At 39.2% G+C, this 20,596-nt stretch overlaps 1 protein-coding gene and 1 long non-coding RNA gene across 3 annotated transcripts in view; one reads left to right on the plus strand and one right to left on the minus strand.

Moving 5' to 3' along the window:
• Positions 1–20,596, plus strand: part of LOC138954154 (uncharacterized) — a 41,633-nt gene that overhangs the window by 275 nt on the left and 20,762 nt on the right. The gene's annotated exons all lie outside the window — the stretch shown is intronic.
• Positions 7,440–16,407, minus strand: LOC138954156 (uncharacterized). 2 transcript variants are annotated; one of them, XR_011451732.1, is made up of 7 exons: positions 15,839–16,407; positions 15,216–15,391; positions 14,670–14,843; positions 13,842–13,956; positions 12,917–13,025; positions 11,720–11,831; positions 7,440–9,197 (listed from the first exon to the last, which is right to left on the minus strand). It is a non-coding gene; the product is annotated as an uncharacterized lncRNA (long non-coding RNA). The 2 variants fall into 2 exon arrangements; XR_011451731.1 differs by having other exon boundaries at positions 15,216–16,407.

Here is a 20,596-nt window from a genome sequence, read left to right on the forward strand (position 1 = left end):
CTGTCTCTGTTTCTTTGTCTAGAGCTGTCTCTCCGTCTCGGTGTGTGTCCCTCTGTCTCTGTGTCTAATTGTCTGTCTCTGTCTCTCTCTGTCTCTCTCCTTCTCTCTCTTTTAAAATATGATTGCGTGAATATGCTTAACCGATACTTAGCAGCTATTATATCCCTACTACTGCATTTAGTTTTTCTCAAAACTGAGTAATTTCATTGAAAGTTGGTTGCATGGGGCTATCTTGTGTGATATTCATGCACTTTATATATTGGTTGTATGGGGCAGTCTAGTGTGATGTTCATGCACTGTATATACAGGTTGCATGGGGCAGTCTAGTGTGATATACATGCACTGTATATATTGATTGCATGGGGCAGTCTAGTGTGATATACATGCACTGTATATATTGGTTGCATGGGGCAGTCTAGTGTGATATACATGCACTTTATATATTGGTTGCATGGGGCAGTCTAGTGTGATATTCATGCACTTTATATATTGGTTGCATGGGGCAGTCTAGTTTGATCAACATGCACTTTATATATATACGCAAATCATCACATCTCTGCACAACCTTGCGTACTACCTAACCAACTCTTCATATGGGGACCATAATTCTACAAATTTGGTAATGTTACCAGAATTGAAACTGGAATATTTTTCTATTTCAAATCTGTATTTCAAATTTCTTAAATATATTTCTAACAGTGGCCTTGTCTCTTGTGACTTACTCTTATAAATATAAAACTTTGCAAACAAAATGATAAAATCCAAAACCACATCTACCTTAACATTGTTCATACACCCAAACAAAATAAATTCTTCTGTAAAAAGAACATTTGCGCGGTAAATACCACTTCTGTTTAACAAATCTTCCAAATCAGTCCAAAATTTCCGACTAAGCGGGCAGTACCAAAATATATGGGAAATTGTTTCATTTTCAATTTTACAAAAGGCACAAAGGGGACTGTCAAGAATCTTTTGAACAAATAACCGGCTAGCAACACCAAGAATGCGGTGAAGCAATCTGGTCTGGAACCATCTTAACTGTGTGTCCTTAGTTGTTTTAAAACACTTATCAAAAATCTGTTTCCAGTTCAGGTTGTAAAAATACTATTCCATCTCTTCATGCCTACAGGGTTATCATCAAATTTTGATTTCAAAAAGACTTCTTTAATTGCCTGTTTGCCTCTACAAATAATCTGCCTGGGTTTATAACCCCTAATCTGAAAACCATTCAACGAATCAATTTTTACTTTTCTCTGATATTTTCGTAAGGACTTAATCACTCCCTCATAGAATAAAAAATTTGTTTGAACAAAAGGAAAATTTAACCTGAATTCTTCAAAGGTAAAGAAATTTCCATTTAAATGTAGCAACTGATGGACAAACACTACATCATTTTCAATCCATTCCTTATTTACTATTGTACCGTGGTCTCGTATAATGTTCAAATTGGAAACAAAATCATTCACATTAATTACCTCGCTTAAGGAACAGCCTTTCTTATAATGTTTCAAAACATCCTTCCAAAAGCTGTTACCACATCGTTTCATTAACACATTTACATACTCGGTACCCACTTTAAATATGTCTTTCATTCCAGGTATCATATCAAAAATAAGCTTTTTAACATCAAATTCAAACATCTTTAATCTGCGAATCCAATTTATCTTTACTGATGCCACAAAAGTGTAAATGTCAATCATATTCAGACCGCCATTGCAATAGGGTCTGCAAACGACATCACGCCGAATCTTTGCAGGTTTACCATTCCACAGGAAGGAATAACAGGCTGCATTAACTTCTCGTAAAAAATCTTCGGGTGTGTCTGGCAGTACAGTTAATAAATAAATCAATTTTGAAAGGAACAAGGTTTTCAAAATTATAATTCTACCGAATGGAGTTAACTGTCTTCTGCTCCAATCGTTTAACATTCTTTTAATCTCTTTTAATTTTCCTTCATAATTAATTTCCAGAATGTTGCCGGTGTTTGTCAAAAATTTGACTCCCAATACTTTAAAAATCCCAGGGTCCCAACAGAAGTTCATATCCCTCATATATCTTTCTTGTGAATTTCGCTTTCTTCCAATCCAGACAATTTGAGTTTTTTCATTGTTTATCTTTAATCCGGAAAATTTAGAAAATTTCTGTAAAGTTTTAACACATTCAACAAACGATTCCTTACTGCCATCCAAATAAAGAGTTGTATCGTCCGCAAATTGAGACAATAACACTTCCTCGTTATTCAATTTCAATCCTTTTATCACAGAATTATTACGTAACATTAATGATAGTATCTCGGAACATATTAAATACAAATATGGTGAGAGGCTATCGCCTTGTCGGACGCCTCTTCTTATATTAAACCAACCAGAATATTGGCCATTTACTGTAACACATGCCTGTATATCTTGATAAAAAAACTCGTATCCACTGTTTTACATCGTTTCCAAAATTGAAAAAATCCAATGCCTTTTGTAAAAAGGGCCAGGACACACTGTCGAACGCCTTTTCAAAATCAATTGCAAGCAGCAAACCTGGTATATTTTCTCTTTCAGTAAATATCAACACATCATACAGCAAACGTATATTATCCCCGATAAATCTTCCTTTCATAAAACCTGTTTGGTGTTCACTAATAATCTTAGGTAACATTATTTTCAATCTATTCGCAATACAGGATGAACAAATTTTATAGGATATGTTAAGCAGGGATATTGGCCGCCAGTTCTTAATAAATTGTTTTGGCTTGTCTTGTTTCGGAATGCATGTAATAATGCCTTGTTTCTGTGTAACGGACAATTCTCCACATTGAAATCCAGCATTTGCAGAACGTAGCAGAAATAATCCAATATCCTGGAAGAAAAATTTATAAAATTCTGTTGTAAACCCGTCAGGTCCTGGGCTTGTTACGTTTGTCATTTTCCGTAATGCTGTGCACATTTCAGTATAGGTAAGATTCCCCTCAATATTATCTCTGTCTTCATTTGTCAAAACGGGATGTGTTTTTTCCATAAATAGTTCCTGTAAATCAACGTCTTCTGTTGGTTGCAGATTATACAAATCTTCGTAAAACTGTTTCACGTTTTGCAAAATCTGTCTGTGTTCAAATATTAATTCACCAGTGTCGCCATTTTGAAAAAAAACTCATGGCCTTATTCTGATAATGGCGGTTTTCCATATATCTTCAGTTGTTTCTAGTTTTCCGTTGATGTTATGTTTTGGTCTTCTTCATAAGTAGTCTTGTTCAAAATTAAAAAAACTCAAACTTCTTTTTGTTGTATACGAATGGACTAATAAAACGCTGGTTGCATGGGGCAGTCTGTTTTGATCTCCATGCACTTTATATATACTGGTTGCATGGGGCAGTCTAGTTTGATCTACATGCACTGTATATTGATTGCATGGGGAAGTCTAGTGGGATCTACATGCACTTTATATATATTGGTTGCATGGGGCAGTCTGTTTTGATCTCCATGCACTTTATATATACTGGTTGCATGGGGCAGTCTAGTTTGATCTACATGCACTGTATATACTGGTTGCATGGGACAGTCTAGTTTGATCTACATGCACTGTGTATTGATTGCATGGGGAAGTCTAGTGTGATCTACATGCACTGTATATATATATATTGGTTGCATGGGGCAGTCTAGTGTGATATACATGCACTTTATATATTGGTTGTATGGGGCAGTCTAGTGTGATGTTCATGCACTGTATATATAGGTTGCATGGGGCAGTCTAGTGTGATATACATGCACTGTATATATAGGTTGCATGGGGAAGTCTAGTGTGATATACATGCACTTTATATTGGTTGCATGGGGCAGTCTAGTATGATATACATGCACTTTATATAATGGTTGCATGGGGCAGTCTAGTGTGATATACATGCACTTATATAGTGGTTGCATGGAGCAGTCTAGTGTAATATACATGCACTTTATTTATTGGTTGTTTGGGGCGTTCTAGCGTGATCTACATGCACTTTATATATTAGTTGCATGGGGCAGTCTAGTATGATATACATGCACTGTGTATACTGGTTGCATGGGGCAGTCTAGTGTGATATACATGCACTTTATATAGTGGTTGCATGGGGCAGTCTAGTGTGATATACATGCACTTTATATAGTGGTTGCATGGGGCCTACCCGAGTTCCTGACAGTGATTTGTTTGATAATCACACAATTTGTATTTTATTCAGGGTAACCCCCCAAAATGCCACCCAAAAATGCTAATAACTTCTACATCTGTTGACCGAATTACTTTATGTTTGTGTGTACAATAATGTATAATTGTCTGGTGTTGGTTAGAACATAAGTATAGGTTTAAAACAGAGGTTGGAGAAGAGGTAAAAATAGACGAATTTTGTTTGTGGGATAATTGCAAAGTGTTGTATAAGGGGCAAACTTTATTTTTACGTGAATGGAATATTGGTGATAATTATTTGTTTTGTAAAGGATATTTTGGTAAATGGACATATGATATCGTTCCACACTGCCTGTGAAAGAATCGGAACAAAACTGAACGTGTGTTTAAATATAACGCAGTAAGAACCGCAATTGAAAACGCAGTTATAAAAAAGTCGCGTAAGGCAAAATTACTACATTTAGTCAAGCTGTGGAACTCACTGAATGAAACTGAACGCACTGCATTTTATCACAATGACCGTAGTCCGCCGCTTGTGCATAACGGAGTGAAACTGATGAGCCTGTTCAGCGCGGTAGTGGTTTCGCTGTGCTGCATAGCACGCTTTTATGTACCTCCCTTCGTTTTAACTTTCTGAGCGTGTTTTTAATCCAAACATATTATATATATATAAGTATATGTTTTTGGAATCAGGAACCGACAAGGAATAAGATGAAATTGTTTTTAAATCGATTTTAGAAATTTAATTTTGATCATTTTTTTTATATTTTTAATTTTCAGAGCTTGTTTTTAATCCAAATATAACATATTTATATGTTTTTGGAATCAGGAAATGATGTAGAATAAGATGAACGTAAATTTGGATCGTTTTTTATTTTAAAAAAAATTACAATTTTCAGATTTTTAATGACCAAAGTCATCAATTAATTTTTAAGCCACCAAGCTGAAATGCAATACCGAAATCCAGCCTTTGTCGAAGATTGCTTTACAAAAATGTCAATTAATTTGATTGAAAAATGAGGGTGTGACAGTGCCGCCTCAACTTTTACAAAAAGCCATATATGACGTCATCAAAAGTATTTATCGAAAAAAAATGAAAACAACGTCCGGGGATATCATTCCCAGGAACTCTCATGTCAAATGTCATAAAGATCGGTCCAGTAGTTTTGGTCTGAATCGCTCTACACACACACACGCACAGACAGACACAGACAGACAGATAGACACACAAACACACAGACACACACACAGACACACAGACACACACACACACACACACACACACACACACACACACACACACACACAAATTGGGACCATACTAACAAAAATACGGTGGGTGCAATAGTCGCCCCCATTTTTTCAGCAAACGCCACCCAAGGCCGTTTTGGACGGGTAGAAATTCTGTACTTTCCAAGTCTATTTGTGTGTGGTTGTTCAAGACTATGGATAAAGCTCGCGTGAGAAGATTACGTCACGGTCAAAAGTCTTTGACGTCAATTATTGCATCATGACGTCATGCCTCCCTGTAGTCTTTCTCTCTCGCGCAGTGTGTGTGTTTGTGTTCATTTTGAGCACATGTGTTAGTGTTACTGTGTGCAGGGCCGGACTACCGGAGGGGTTATGGGGGTTGCGCAACCCCCCCCCCCCCCCCCCAGCCTAAACATGTACCTCACTTATTTAAAACATTTTATATTAATGTTTATACAACTCCTGCAATGCAACCGAGGGGTGGATTAAATCTAGTTGATTATTTTTAGACAAGTGAGAAATTAGAACGAACTACTTTGATTAAACCCAAAAATCACACGTGGATTATTCGAAGTAAGAATAAAGAGGGCTAAAAAATAATCAACACTAGAATTTATTTTTAGAACATTTGAAACCTGGCAGACGATTGGACCCTGTTGCGGAAGAATACGTACAATGTTGACTCAAAACTGTAACAACAATGGCTGACGTGTATGCCTAGTCGACAGACAATGCCATTTGCTTTGTGTGTGTTTTTGTTGTTGCTTACTGTACATGACATACATTACGTGTAAAATCCAGTTCTTTAACAGGCAACAAACCTTGCAAATTTCCAGAAGCTGCAATCTGAAGCGACCTATCTCTGATTCTAGCAGACGATCTCTCCAATGTTTAACACAAAATCAGCAAACTCTCCTGTCACATAGAACGTCCATTATATAGTGCAATGTTGAAATGAAGTTACCGGTGCGGTCTGAAACATTTAGTCGTTTCTTCTGAGACAATCCTTGTTCTCTTATCATCTACAGATTTACCGCAGTCTTCACCACGCGAATTCACAACAGTCAGACTTTCGAACATGTATACAATCTACGTAGGCAAGTATGATACGTCATGACGTCATAGGATTCCTAGCATATTGACGTAATACTAAACATCCGGTTATCCCGAGTTTTCTCCGTAATACATGTCCGTGGGTTTTTCAATGTTCGGTTATTTCCGTGGCTTCATGCGGAAAGGGAACCGTCGTCTGCAATCAACGACATGGACCATTCTGGTCCTTGCTGCTGACAAAAACATGATTTTAACACAGAACCCAAGTAAAAAAGTACTACACTATGTACTATAGTATACCATAGTACTTGTACTATAGTTTACTATAGTTTACTATAGTAAAAGTACTATGGTACATTGAATTGTACTATGGTATACTATAGTTTACTATAGTACAAGTACTATAGTACATTGAATTGTACTATGGTGTACCATAGTTTACTATAGTACTAGTACTATAGTAAACTATAGTACAAAAAGTACTATAGTATAATACATTAGTGTGTACTATAGTACATTGTGGTACATGTACTATAGTATACTATAGTAAACTATAGTACAGTTTAAATGTACTATAGTATTTTGGTCACTTTTTTGCAAAAATGTACTATAGTATACTATAGTATACTATAGTAAACTATAGTTTACTAGAGTACATGTACTATAGTTTACTAGAGTAAAGTGTAGTACAGCGTAGTACATTGGCCGCGGTACATTTGTACTATAGTACTTTTACTATAGTTTACTATAGTACAGTGTGGTACTTTTGTTGCTGTAGATTTTGTACTATAGTACTTTTACTGTAGTTTACTATAGTATACTGCAGTACTTTCTTAAAAAAAGTACCATAGCCTTAAAAATTACACTGGATGTAAATGTGGCCCCAATTTTTGCTGAATCAATTGTGTTGTGTGAATTGAATGTGTGTGTGCACGATCAGGCCGCAGTCAATCTGTCACATTTGGTAGGAAAGTAAAGGTTCATCATATGTTTTAAATTTTATTTTCATTTTTCGGCAGAGCATTAATAGTCAAACTTATGTAAGAACATTTTAAAATATCCACTAACATGTAAAAGACCCAATTAAATAATAATTTTAAATAAGGTGTCCATCTTGCACAGTGAGTAACCAAGCAGTTGATTTTTGGTAAATGTCCCAATGCAGAAACAATGGTTTTAATGCAATTTTTTATAACCCTGTTAACCAGAACAACTAACAATAAAATGCACAAAACAGATTTATTATAGCACTCTTCTTTGTGGGAATTAATCTTTAGCACAACACATATTTTCTCAAAATTATCTCCCCTACAACCAAGTTAAATTTCTATGATTAGCTTTGAAAGTGACCATGCCTACATCAGTACATGAAAACTCTGTGAACAATCAAAGGAGACAATGATTGTCCCTATTATTGACCGGAACTCTACCCCAATCTGAACTTGAATAATGCAAACTATCAAGCTGACTTGATGTCATCTAACCCTGTATGTGTGTGACCTTACACAGATAAAGTTATTGAGTTACTTTCTTTCTTTATTTGTTGTTTAACGTCGTTTTCAACCATTCAAGGTTATATCGCGATGGGGAAAGGGGGGAGATGGGATAGAGCCACTTGTCAATTGTTCCTTGTTCACAAAAGCACTAATCAAAAATTTGCTTCAGGGGCTTGCAACGTAGTACAATATATGACCTTACTGGGAGAATGCAAGTTTCCAGTACAAAGGACTTAACATTTCTTACATACTGCTTGACTAAAATCTTTACAAAAATTGATTATATTCTATACAAGAAACACTTAACAAGGGTAAAAGGAGAAACAGAATCCGTTAGTCGCCTCTTACGACATGCTGGGGAGCATCGGGTAGATTCTTCCCCCTAACCCGCGGGGGGTTATTGAGTTACAATTACAATGATCTTGCTTCAAACACATTCAAAATAATACCATTTCTCTGTTATTATTATTATTTTCTGTGAACTTAAAAGTTTATGAGGGTCAATTTTACATGGGTCACATCTACAGGTCATCCAACTTCAATAGCCTGTAAAGTATCAAAAATCTAGCTTTCAAAACATTTCAGAAAAATAAAAACACATGCTTTCGCAACACATCCTTGATATTTGTCAAAAATGTGGTTTTGAAAAAATGCCAAATATGGTCATGTTTGAAATTGATTAAACCATAGCAGTATGTTAACTTTGTAAAGTCTATCCCGAAAACCATCCAAGAAAACAACAATGTTCAATTCTGTCTACCCATTGTAAGTCAGCCTAATTATGCTCCACATCAGTGACATTCTCCTGACCTGGTGAGTCAAAACTCACTAAATGTCCAATGGAGAGTTTTCAGCATGCAACCAGAAAGTATATAGTGTGGCGTTATGTCCCTTTTTTTCAAAACAGGGTTATATATGTGGCAATAATCACATGAAATGTTCTCTGTCCTCCACATCTGTTTGATTTGTGATTGGTGTCCAGATTATTTGCTACAGGCATCTGATTAAGTTTATTGTAGCTGCTGTCCGGTTCCCTTTGCCAGTGATATCTGCTTTCCTGTTCTGTAACTTGTATTTATGTTCGCCGATGGCACCCGCTGAATAGTTTTGGTTGTTCTCCAATGGCATCTAGCTAGCTGCTTTGACGTCTGTAAGTGGCATCAAGGTCCTTCACCATGCAGTCATCTGCTGGAAGTGAACAGGAGGCTCTCTTGCTTATGACACCCACACCAGAGCATGGAATGAAACCTGCAATGACACAGCAGTATGACTATGAGAAAGCATGCAGACTGAAGCAAAGAGGGCCAAACTTTAAGAGAATGATAATGAAACCTACCTTAAAGTGCCGTGGCTTTTAGTGCATATATATCTAACTTTTAAAAGTTGTGTCCGTCTGTGTGTGTATTATGATGACTAAAGGCTCCGACTGAGACGGTGGTGGTGGTGGGGGTTTGAAACGTGCTGGTGCGTGTATGTTTGTGCTTGCGTGTGTGCAGGCATGAATGTCTTTGTCAGTATGTGTGTGTGTGTGTGTGTGTGTGTGTGTGTGTGTGTGTGTGTGTGTGTGTGTGTGTGTGAATTTATGAATACAATTGAAGGCACAGTAAGCCTCCCGTAAACCATCACAGATACGGTCAGGCTTTTACACACAGACTACAGTACAAACACCCTTTCATTTAAACACTCACCGATTGAGAACATCCTAGGTGCCCTCCATAAAGAGCGAACAATTTTCAAATAATTTATTTGTGCGTGGTTTATCTTACCCCTGAGCAATCGTGAACCCGTGTGATCAAGTTTCCCTTTTTGGCTCACGAAGTGTAGCCTATGCGATCGTAGGGACATCCAGATTCAACCTTCGTCAGACGAACATTCGTCGGTGGTGGGGATTTCCTCTCTATTTTTAACTTTGTGCCTCAATGCGCATGCGCTTGGTTTTTGGCGCTCACCACTGCTTGCCGAAGATCGGGATCTGCGTGGTGAAAAAGGCATGTTTGACGAACCTCAATCAGCAATCTTCGTGAGTACTTTTAGTCCTTTTCATAATGTTAAAAATATGTTTTATGTGCGCAGTGTTAAAGTTTAATATCTTTACGACGCTTCTGTGGACTGTGCATCTGTAAACTGTTCATTTTGGAGGCGTAGTGCATGAACACGGATACCCACACAAAACTCAGAACTTGAGTCGACGGGCGACATATCCTGCCAATTATCTCCCTTGATCTCTCTTGCACAAGACACTTCTTTCCACTAGACCTATTTGTTTTAGAGTTGGGAGATTTTACAGGAATGAATCTAAAAATCGAAAAAAAATTCAGTGTTGCTTGTGTACCCAGCATATTCAGCTGTCTGGAATATTCCGATAAAAAAGACTCGTCATATATAACACTACTCGTCATCACTGTTTCGAAAAACAGACGAACGCACGAAAAACTTCGCGTAGATCTGGACCGAAATTAGAAAGTGGTGACCGTGACGGGATGTGACGTCACCACTTCAACAAACTCGCGAACATCGGAACTCACGAACTTTTGACGAAGGCAAATCTGGATGTCTCTATTAACTTTGTGCGTGCGTGCGTGCGTATGTGCATGCGTGCGTGTGTATGTCTGTGGTAGAAACTTTAACATTTCGTCATTTGAAGACGTCACATTATGGCGTAAGAGGGTTAGACGTCACGCGAAGGAATGTCTCGGTCATTGTTATTTTGAGCGGGCCGAGACTAGTTGGCAGTCGTGTCTGTAAGTAGGCTACATGCAGACAGACAGATCTAGATCTAGTGTCTCGCTTTCTTGCACAGTGTCACCTATGCTTACTGTGTGTGTGTGTGTGTGTGTGTGTGTGTGTGTGACGGAGTGATTGAGTTTGTGTTACTGTTTGTCGATTTCTTACGTGAGCCTTGAAGGCTTCGCCTCTTGTTTCACAATGTAGTCGTCAGTTAGTCATTTGAATGCGACTCCATGTGAGCTTATCTACAATAGCACGTTTTTATGCACGAAACAAACGGGTGTGGTTCACAAAAACTCTAGCGATGGTTTTTGACTGTTGAGAGGAACGGTGATATATGCATAAACCGCCGTCTGCTACGACCCTTGCGTGACCCTGCTTCCGGGCTTTTCTTTTTTCAAACTTTCACAACTTCGAATTGTACTGATCTTGTCTTGATGAAAAAAGAATTCTTTTATGATTAAAGAATGTTTGTGTGACAAGCTGTCAATTTATTATTTAGATTTTAAAAGTTAGGTCTAGCGCAAAAACGCACCACGGTCCAAAAACATTCTGATAATCATCCATCCACGGCTATGGCAAGTTTACATCGATAGAATGAGACCCGAAGGGAAGTAACTCATTTTTGACCTGAGTTCAATCGGCAAAATTAATTCTTTAAAAATTGCTCGCTCTTTACGTAGGGCACCAAGGATATTCCCGTTTGGTGAGCGTTCAAATGGAAGGGTGTTTGTACTGTGTGTAAAAGCCTGACAGTATCTGTGATGGTTTACGGGAGGCTTACTTCCGGGCGTGATTTCCGGTATTGAATATTCATAACAGCCGTCCAGCACCAAAACGAGGCGCCATTGTTGTAGAGGACCAAGTCCACGAAAATAAATTCTTTGAAAATTTTTCACGCTCGACAGAAAGCAGCCAGGATGTTCCCGTTCGGTGAGCGTTTAAATGGAAGTATGCTTGTACTGTATGTAGACGCTCGGGGAGCTCTGTGATGGTTTACGGGAGGCTTACTGTGCCTTTAATGTACATACATCTATACACACCCAAGAAGATAAGGCGCTCAGCAGGTCTGCACTCATGTTGATCCATTATGTTGGAAACGGGCAGAATTGGATCCTCCACCCGACAGTCACTGAGCTACAGTGCTGCTCTCAGCTGTAAGCAAGAGAAAGCAGCTTGAGTGTTTCATCGCATATAATTCCAGTGTTTGCATACTCCATAGCGATTAGCTGAAACTATTTAGCTAAAACATTAAACTATTATCAGTGGAATACCAAAGGGGTGGCATATGTCATCCAAAATATACGGCAATTTAAAGTGTGATTGACGGGACAGAAGCGTTTCAATGATACAAATAGAGAACACTACATAGCCTACTGTGTGTTACTGGGTTTACACAAGTAAAAGTGAATATTTTTTCTTCTTCTGTTTCTTCGTTCATGGGCTTAAGACTCAAACGTTCAGTCATGTGGATTTTTACGTGTATGGCCGCCATTCAGGCAGCATACGCCAATTTCGGGGGAGGCATGCTGGGTATTTTTGTGTTTCTATAACCCACCGAACTCCCACATGGTTTACAGGATCTTTTCCGTGCGCACTTGGTCTTGTGCTTGCGTGTACACATGAAGGGGGTTAAGTCACTAGCAGGCCTGCACATAAGTTGACCTGGGAGATCGGAAAAATCTCCACTCTTAACCCACCAGGCGGCAGCGACCGGGATTCGAACTCACGACCTCCCGATTATGAGGCCCACGTCTTACCACCACGCCACTGCGCCCGTCGTGAATATTTCAATATTTGAAAAGCAATAAGTGTAAATCTGGTGCCACACAGCAAGCCATGAAGTATTCTGTTTTCAATTCCTACGTACCGGAGAGATAACCCATGTGGTAACTAAACCATACACCCACATGTGGGAATATCATTGAGGTCATGGCAAGCTAGTCTGGCAGGGACCTTATATATTCCACTGCTCATGATTACAAAGTCACAGATGCAAAGTCATTCTCGGAACACTTTTGGGCTTGCCATTTTCCCGCGAATGTTTTGAGAATGAAGTTTGTCTCGGAGATTTTGCATAAGCAGTGGAAAATGAAATCCCTGTCAGACATGTTGTTTGAACCAACCTCATTTACATGATAGACACGCATAGCGGAAGAGATGGTTCATTTATCACATCATGACACATGGGTGGTATCTCTCAGGTAGGCAAAACAATATATCTAAATGCACCAATTTACCTCAAGCACTCAGCAGGTCTGCACATATGTTGATCCATTAGGTCAAAAAACCACCAGAACTCGATATGTTGTCCTAAAGTCACAGATACAGTGGAACCCCCCAAGGATCCTGAAAAAATAATTAAAAATGAAGAGCCAACACTTGTACAAATTATCTGTCTTTATACATACAAGCACATACACAAATAAATCTGCTTGCACTATGCTGGCTTTAGGCATGTGTAATAAAATGATTTTGGGGGAGCTTCTCTATTTAACCGGGAACTTTTGTTGTTGTCAAAAGCAATTTATGCCTCAAACATTCTCCCACTCAAGACTGAACTATGCATTCAGAATGTGTTGATATCTGACTTAAACTCATAAAAATAACAAAGGCTAGTTTGTAAAAAGACACTGATTTGAAAAGAAAATTTAAATTCAATTACATATTATCATGTATTATATAATCTGTTCTGGGGCTTTTTTCCAGGTCTTTTAAAAAAAGATGTTCACAAACAATAACGAACACATTTTTCAATTCAATGAATGTTTGCAGCACTGTCAGCCGGACAGAAATGACAGTATGTTGACAAAGCCGTAATAAAAACATAACCTGCAGTCCTACCTTAGCGCAAAGAAGTATGAATGGTCTGTGTGTACTCTACAATCTCTGACTGTGGCCCTATGTAAAGGTCGAAAAGAGCTGGCTGTGCTTGGCCATTAAGAAAAATTTCAGTTAATTCAGATTTGTACAAGAAGAGCATAAAAGCATATATTCACAGCATGTATGTCTTGTTATTGCTATAGGTCTATATATCTATGCCACAATGACACAGCAAATACGTACATTCATACAGACATATTCATTTACTCATATAATTTAAATTATATAGCACCACAGGAATATGTTAATATCAAAATCTAATATGAAATTTCCTACACACACCCATGAAGTTCAAGCCCTCAGCAGTTCTGCACACATGTTGATCCAGGAGGTCCAAACACACCCTGCACTTGTTGTCCAACAGTCACTGCTCCAGTGAAACCCTCCATTTAGGACCCTGAAAGATATATAACAAGTTCCATAAAGTGATACAAAACTCTTTGTTGTTGTCCTTATCTGCCGAAGGAGCACCTCCTGTCGCTTCACAGCATCTGTAACACAAGAGAGGACTGAGTATCCAGCCAGAAATTTCATGACTGTATTTTTATAATGATGATCAACAAAACTTGTTAGGGGCTTTTAAAATGATATGACAAATATAAAGTCAGATGCACTTCACCCATTGTTATACTTAAACATAGAACTAAGGCTTGCTCATACAGTGGAACTCCCCTTGTTAGACCTCAAAATATCTGAGAAAAATAGGCCCTGGGTGTCTTAAAAAGGCCGTTGATTGATGATTCACAAAGGTTATTCACAGAAAATATGAAAAAAGCAAGGTCCTAAAAGGGAGTGTGTCTTTAAGTGTGTGTGTGTGTGTGTGTGTCTGTGCATCACAATTAAGGGCTAAACAAAAACAAACACACACCCAAGAAAAGCAAAATTTGTTTGAAAATTTGATCCAAGACAGTGAATCAAACAAGAAATGTCCATCACTGATTCAGACATATTTGAATGTATGTGTGTGTGTTGCAAACATTACACAACAGTGGATCATAAATACCAAATTCAGCTATATGCTAGTACCGTATTGCAAATTACATTAAATTTGAAATGTCAGAAAAAACAGGGTTTTTAAATTTTATAATTTGTTGTTAATGATTAACTTACTGGTTAAAGAGTACAACTTTTCACAATTTCAGCACAGAGAATGGAATCCTTGGTGTCTGCTTCCATTTCTACCTGAATGACCCATTGGTACAGCCATCTGTCATCACCCTGCCGACTGTTTTTTGACATGGAGTCCAGAAGCTCCCCCACCAACTCAGGCAGTTTTGTTTTTCACTAAAAGTAAAAGAATAAAGGTCAAATAGATTTGCACAAAGGAATAAAAAGAGGTTTTCTAGTAATCCAAATAAAGCATGCAGAAATAAAAACACAAAAAGTAACATCAAACAGTTTTGCCTCTTGTGCCCCCAAGACACTGGAATAATGACAGGCCACCAGATAGGCCGTCCATCACTGAAAGTGAACAGAAAAACTTGATGTTTGAATATGTGTGTGTGTCAGTGTGTGTGTGTGTGTGTGTGTGTGTGTGTATGTGTGTGTATGTGTGTGTGTTTGTGTGTGTGTGTGTGTGTGTGTGTGTGTGTGTGTGTGTGTGTGTTATACAAGTGGTACAGGTAATTTAAGACAAGAGTTTAAAATGTCACTTACTTGTTGTCCCTGTCAGTGTAAACTTTCAGCACAAAGAAGAATGGAAACATTGGTGTTTTTGTCGGTTCCGTTCCAATTGAATGACTTGGTACAGCCATGCCATCAAGTTGATCAACCAGCTCACTGTTCCTGTTACCAGTTCAACCTCTTTTCCACATTGCCGACAGATTTTTAATCTGAAAAAGTCATGTAGGCAGGCCTAGATACATGTTTTCAAAATGGGAATTTATAAGTTGTAAACAGTTAACGAAATAGTCCGCTTCTGTCACGTACTCCCCACGAACACCACCATGTGGGGCAGCCAGATCCAGATAGAATCAACAAACAAGTAGATCTAAAAGTAAAACTCAAAGTAAAAACATCAAACTCAAACTCAAAGAGAAAAACAACAACCAGACGGCCCAATGGTCACTGTAATTGTATCAGATTCAGATTCTCACAATGGTATAAACTTTGCAAATCTCAAAAATAGTCGGATACTAGTGACAGTGATAGTGAAAAAGAGTTGTGGCAGCTGTACTCCTCACTCGATAGTCGATGACTTGGCAGTCACAGTTGCAAATCACTCGATAACTCCTGAGCGAATCTGGATACGATAACATGGAAAACTCTTGAAGGCTTACTTCTCAGTCCAGATCCGTCTTCTGCTCTCTGAATTATGGTTAAACTCTCTTGGTGGGTTCCTTTCGTGATGTTGTAGACCGCTTTTGGCAATCTCCCGTGCTCTTTCTTGTGAGTTCGCTCGTTGAAAATCAGTTACTAGTGCTCTCCCTTGATTTACTTCGGAGTGGTCTCCTCTTCGATTTTTAAGGGACATAACTCTCGTGCGAACCCTTTATTCGTATCGAAAGTAGCCGGCTCAGTTTGTTTTTGTTTTTGTTTGGTCTTGTGTTTGATGACTTTGCTAGTCCAATATTTTATGTATATATACTCAACCTTCGTTTTGCGTTTTTGTTGCAGCTGAGTGCATTTACAGTTCAAAAATCCTCCTATGGTAGTAAAACAAACCCAAAACTACCCAACGACCACATCTGTGAAGCTCGACAGTTTCTTGTTCACGCGAGTGCATAAATTAACCTAGTTATTACGTGGTGTTTGGTCAGAGTTCGATTCAACTGAGTGATTCCGGCCTCCATTTTGTTTTACACAAACTCATGATGATGTCTGACATAGTTTGCTAGTGACGTGTCCTTTTGTGTGCATGATCTGTGGTGATCTACCTGATCTAAATTTAGATCCAAAAATAGGTCAAGACCAGCCGGGTCCGAGTACAAAATTAATTCGTAAAAAAATCGCAGTTCTTGACTCTTTGGGTGCAAGTCAATGAAACTTGGTAGTTCTTCTAACGGATAGCTGCCTGAGGTATGACTAAAATCCCCAGGGGCTCCGTGCACCTGGATTTGACAAGTTCAGTACTTTTAAATGTTTTTACTAGTTATTTACTTTTATGAGTTACTGTTCCTTTTACGGGTACTGCTCTGTTCATTTTAGCATGTGCATAGATATGCAACGCACACAAGTGTGTGTGTGTGTGTGTGTGTGTGTGTGTGTGTGTGTGTGTGTGTGTGTCACGGTGTGTGAGTTTACGCAGTATGTGTGAGTGTGTATGGGGGATATGTGTGTGTGGAGGGGATGTGGGGGTATATGGGTGTGTGTATGTGTGTGTGTGTGTGTGTGTGTAAGCGAATGTCAGCGGTTTGTGTGTGTGCATGCGTGTGGGCGTGAGTGCGGCATGTGCGTGTGCGTGCGTGCGTGCGCGTGTGTGTGTGTGCAGTCTTTTGCTTACGTTTACAATTATTCTCTGTATATGTTCCAAGGCAGGGCCGGACTAGGCTAAGAGGAGAGGGGGGGGTGCCAGTGGTGGTCTAGGGGGATGTTCCCCCTGGCGTGGTCAAGGGGCAGAGCCCCTTGTGGGGGTCAGGGGGCAAAGCCCCCTGAAGCTGATGGGTAGGTCATATTCTGAGATAGAAAAATGGTCGCTCCTTGCATGAAACGGCATAAAATAAACAATAATAAAAAATGTTTTAAATAAGTGAGGTACATGTTTAGGCTAGGAGGGGGGTGGGGTTGTGCAACCCCCATACCCCCCCCCCCCCCCCCGGTAGTCCAGGCCTGCAAGAACAGGTTGGAAGATTAGGCTAAGCCTAAAACCTTTATCCTGACGTAATAAATTTAATTATGAGCTCTCTCTCTCTCTCTCTCTCTCTCTCTCTCTCTCTCTCTCTCTCTCTCTCTCTCTCTCTCTCTCTCTCTCTCTCTCTCTCTCTCTCTCTCTCTCTCTCTCTCTCTCTGTTAAGCATTCGATGTGTACATATTCCATAACTTTTTTTTTTAAATCTCATATTGTGTGTGTGTGTGTGTGTGTGTGTGTGTGTGTGTGTGTGTGTGTGTATGTGTGTGTGTGTGTGTGTGTGTGTGTGTGTGTGTGAATGTCCGTGTATATGTGATTAGAATAGGGGTGCCTCTCTGCATGGGTGAAAAAAACACTTGTTTGTAATGCTTGTATGCCACAACCCTCTCTCTGTCTCTGTCTCTCTCTGTCTCTCTCTGTCTCTGTCTCTCTCTGTCTCTCTCTGTCTCTGTCTCTCTCTGTCTCTCTCTCTCTCTCTCTCTCTCAAATTATTTAAAACGAAACAATATTGTACACACAGCAAAATTCAGTCAACTTCAGGTCAAACCAAGAACTTTGCACTTGATCCTACATGAAGAATTATTTTGGCAAATGTTAAATTTAACATAAAAAAGGTATTGTTTCAAAATTTCACTGCAGACCATTTTACTAAGCGTTTCGGGCGGGCGGGAAATAGCTCAGTCGGTAGCGGCGCTGTCTTCAAAACCAGTTGTCGCAATCGGCGTGGGTTCGATCCCCACTTTCGGCGAGGGATTTATTTCCCACAGTCAACATCGTGCAGACTCTCCTCGGTGGCCGCATGCACACGATAAAGAACCCAAGTTCACAGCGAAAGTCTCAGGGCTCGGAAACATGAATACACGCATGCAGGAAAACAAATGTGTGGGTAGCGCCGTATACTGTATGGCAGCTCGCTTTCCCCATGGAGAAAGCAGCCCGAATTTCCATGAGGGCAACCTCACAGGACTATATAAAATCTTATCCTTATCTTATCCTTATCCTTTAACTTTTAAAGCAATTGTTAAATTCTCTTTTGAAAACTTTTTTTGTGAGAAGCGTTCCAAGGTAACGTTAATGAAATATTAATTTCACATTTGATGCTAACTGTTTACAAAAAACTTATACTTATGTAAATCTGACGTTACAAAAGTCCTTTTTCCCAAGTGAATATGTGCGTACCCACGTGTTTGTGCACGTGCGAGCGTGTGTGTGTGACTGTGTGTGTGTGTGTGTGTGTGTGTGTGTGTGTGTGGTGTGTGTGTGTGTGTGTGTGTGTGAGCACAAAGTATTCCTACGTGTATTTTGCAAATGCACAGTTAACAAGTTTGAAAATATCTCATGTCATCTCCAACAAACGGCTTAATTCACACACACGCACGCACAAAACATAATAAATCTTATATGTACGACTACCTCAGTTGTAAAAACACACACAACACGTTTACATGCACAACTGGTGATATAAAACACAATTTTAAAAACAATGTTTTTTAATCAACTTAATTTCAACAACAAAATTGTTATGCTTAGCTGATAAGTTATATTAATAAAACAATAAAAATAAAAACACAAAATGCATGTATACTATTACTACTATACTGTACCGCAGTACTATGTACTGTAGTACTATAGTACAAAGTACCATAGTACAAAGTACCACAGTGTACCATAGTACAAAGTACTTCATACTATAGTACTACTGTAGTACAGGGTACATTCACAAAAAAGTACCATAGTACAAAGTACTAGGTACTATAGTACTACTGTAGTACATGGTACATTCAATAAAAAGTACCATAGTACAAAGTACTAGGTACTATAGTACTACTGTAGTACATGGTACATTCACTAAAAAGTACCATAGTACAAAGTACAAAGTACTCTACTGTACCACAAAGTACTATAGTACAGGGTACATTTACTACACAGTACTATAGTACAAAGTACCATGTACTACAATATGTACTAGAGTACATGGTACATTTACTATAGTTTACTATAGTACAGGGTACATTTACTATAGTTTACTATAGTATACTATAGTACATCGTGTGGTACTTTTTCAGCTGGGAATGTAATGTCAGAATAGCTATATAAACGCTATTGTGTTTTAATCGTAGCAATGGGGTCCGATATTTAGACGAGACAAGTATAATGCCGACGAGTCGGAGACTAAGAATAAAGTAAAAGAATAGGGACTATTTGAATGACGCGCTTTTGACACTCTGAGTGATTAGGCTGAAATGAAATTGCCCACAAAATGTCGTCTGCATGACTGCATGTTCGACCCGTGTTGGTCGTTGTATAAATAGCTTAAACAATGACAACTCGTTGATTACTGGAAAATAAACCACTCGTGGGTATTTGCAGCCGCTTGGTAATTCACTCGTGTGCTCCGCACACTCGTGAATTACCAAGCGGCTGCAAATACCCACTCGTGGTTTATTTTCCAGTAATCAACTCGTGGTCATTGTTTAAGCTCTATTTATTGTATGCCGTTTCATGCAAGGAGCGACCATTTTCCTATCTCAGAATATGACCTACCCATCAGCTTCAGGGGGCTTCGCCCCCTGACCCCGCCAGGGGGAACATCCCCCTGGACCACCACTGGCAACCCCCCCTCCTCTTAGCCTAGTCTGGCCATGGTGTGTGTGTGTGTGTGTGTGTGTGTGTGTGTGTGTGTGTGTGTGTGTGTGTGTGTTTGTTTGTAAAGGTGGGTATGTCCGTCTGTCCATATGTGCGTATGGGTGTGTGTTTTGTGTGCATGAAGTTTTTGTGAGAGAGTGAGTGAGTGCGTGTGAGTGAGTGTGTGTATGTGTGTGTGACTTGGGGTGTGTGTGTGGGTGTGTGTGTGTGTGTGTGTGTGTGTGTGTGTGTGTTTGAGAGAGAGAGAGAGTGTGTGTGTATGTGTGAATGTGTTTGTGTGTATGTTTGTGTGTGTCTGAGTTTGTGTGTATGTTTGTGTGTGTATAAGTGTGTATATGGTGTCTGTTTGTAAAGGTGTGTGTGTTCGACTGTCTATGTGCGTATTTGTTTGTTTGTTTGCTTAACGCCCAGCCGACCACGAAGGGCCATATCAGGGCGGTGCTGCTTTGACATATAGCGTGCACCACACACAAGACAGAAGTCGCAGCACAGGCTTCATGTCTCACCCAGTCACATTATTTTGACACCGGACCAACCAGTCCCAGCACTAACCCCATAATGCCAGACGCCAGGCGGAGCAGCCACTAAATTGCCAATTTTAAAG

Source organism: Littorina saxatilis, unplaced genomic scaffold (assembly GCF_037325665.1).
Source record: "Littorina saxatilis isolate snail1 unplaced genomic scaffold, US_GU_Lsax_2.0 SUPER_12_unloc_1, whole genome shotgun sequence".
Taxonomy (NCBI): Eukaryota; Metazoa; Mollusca; class Gastropoda; order Littorinimorpha; family Littorinidae; genus Littorina; species Littorina saxatilis.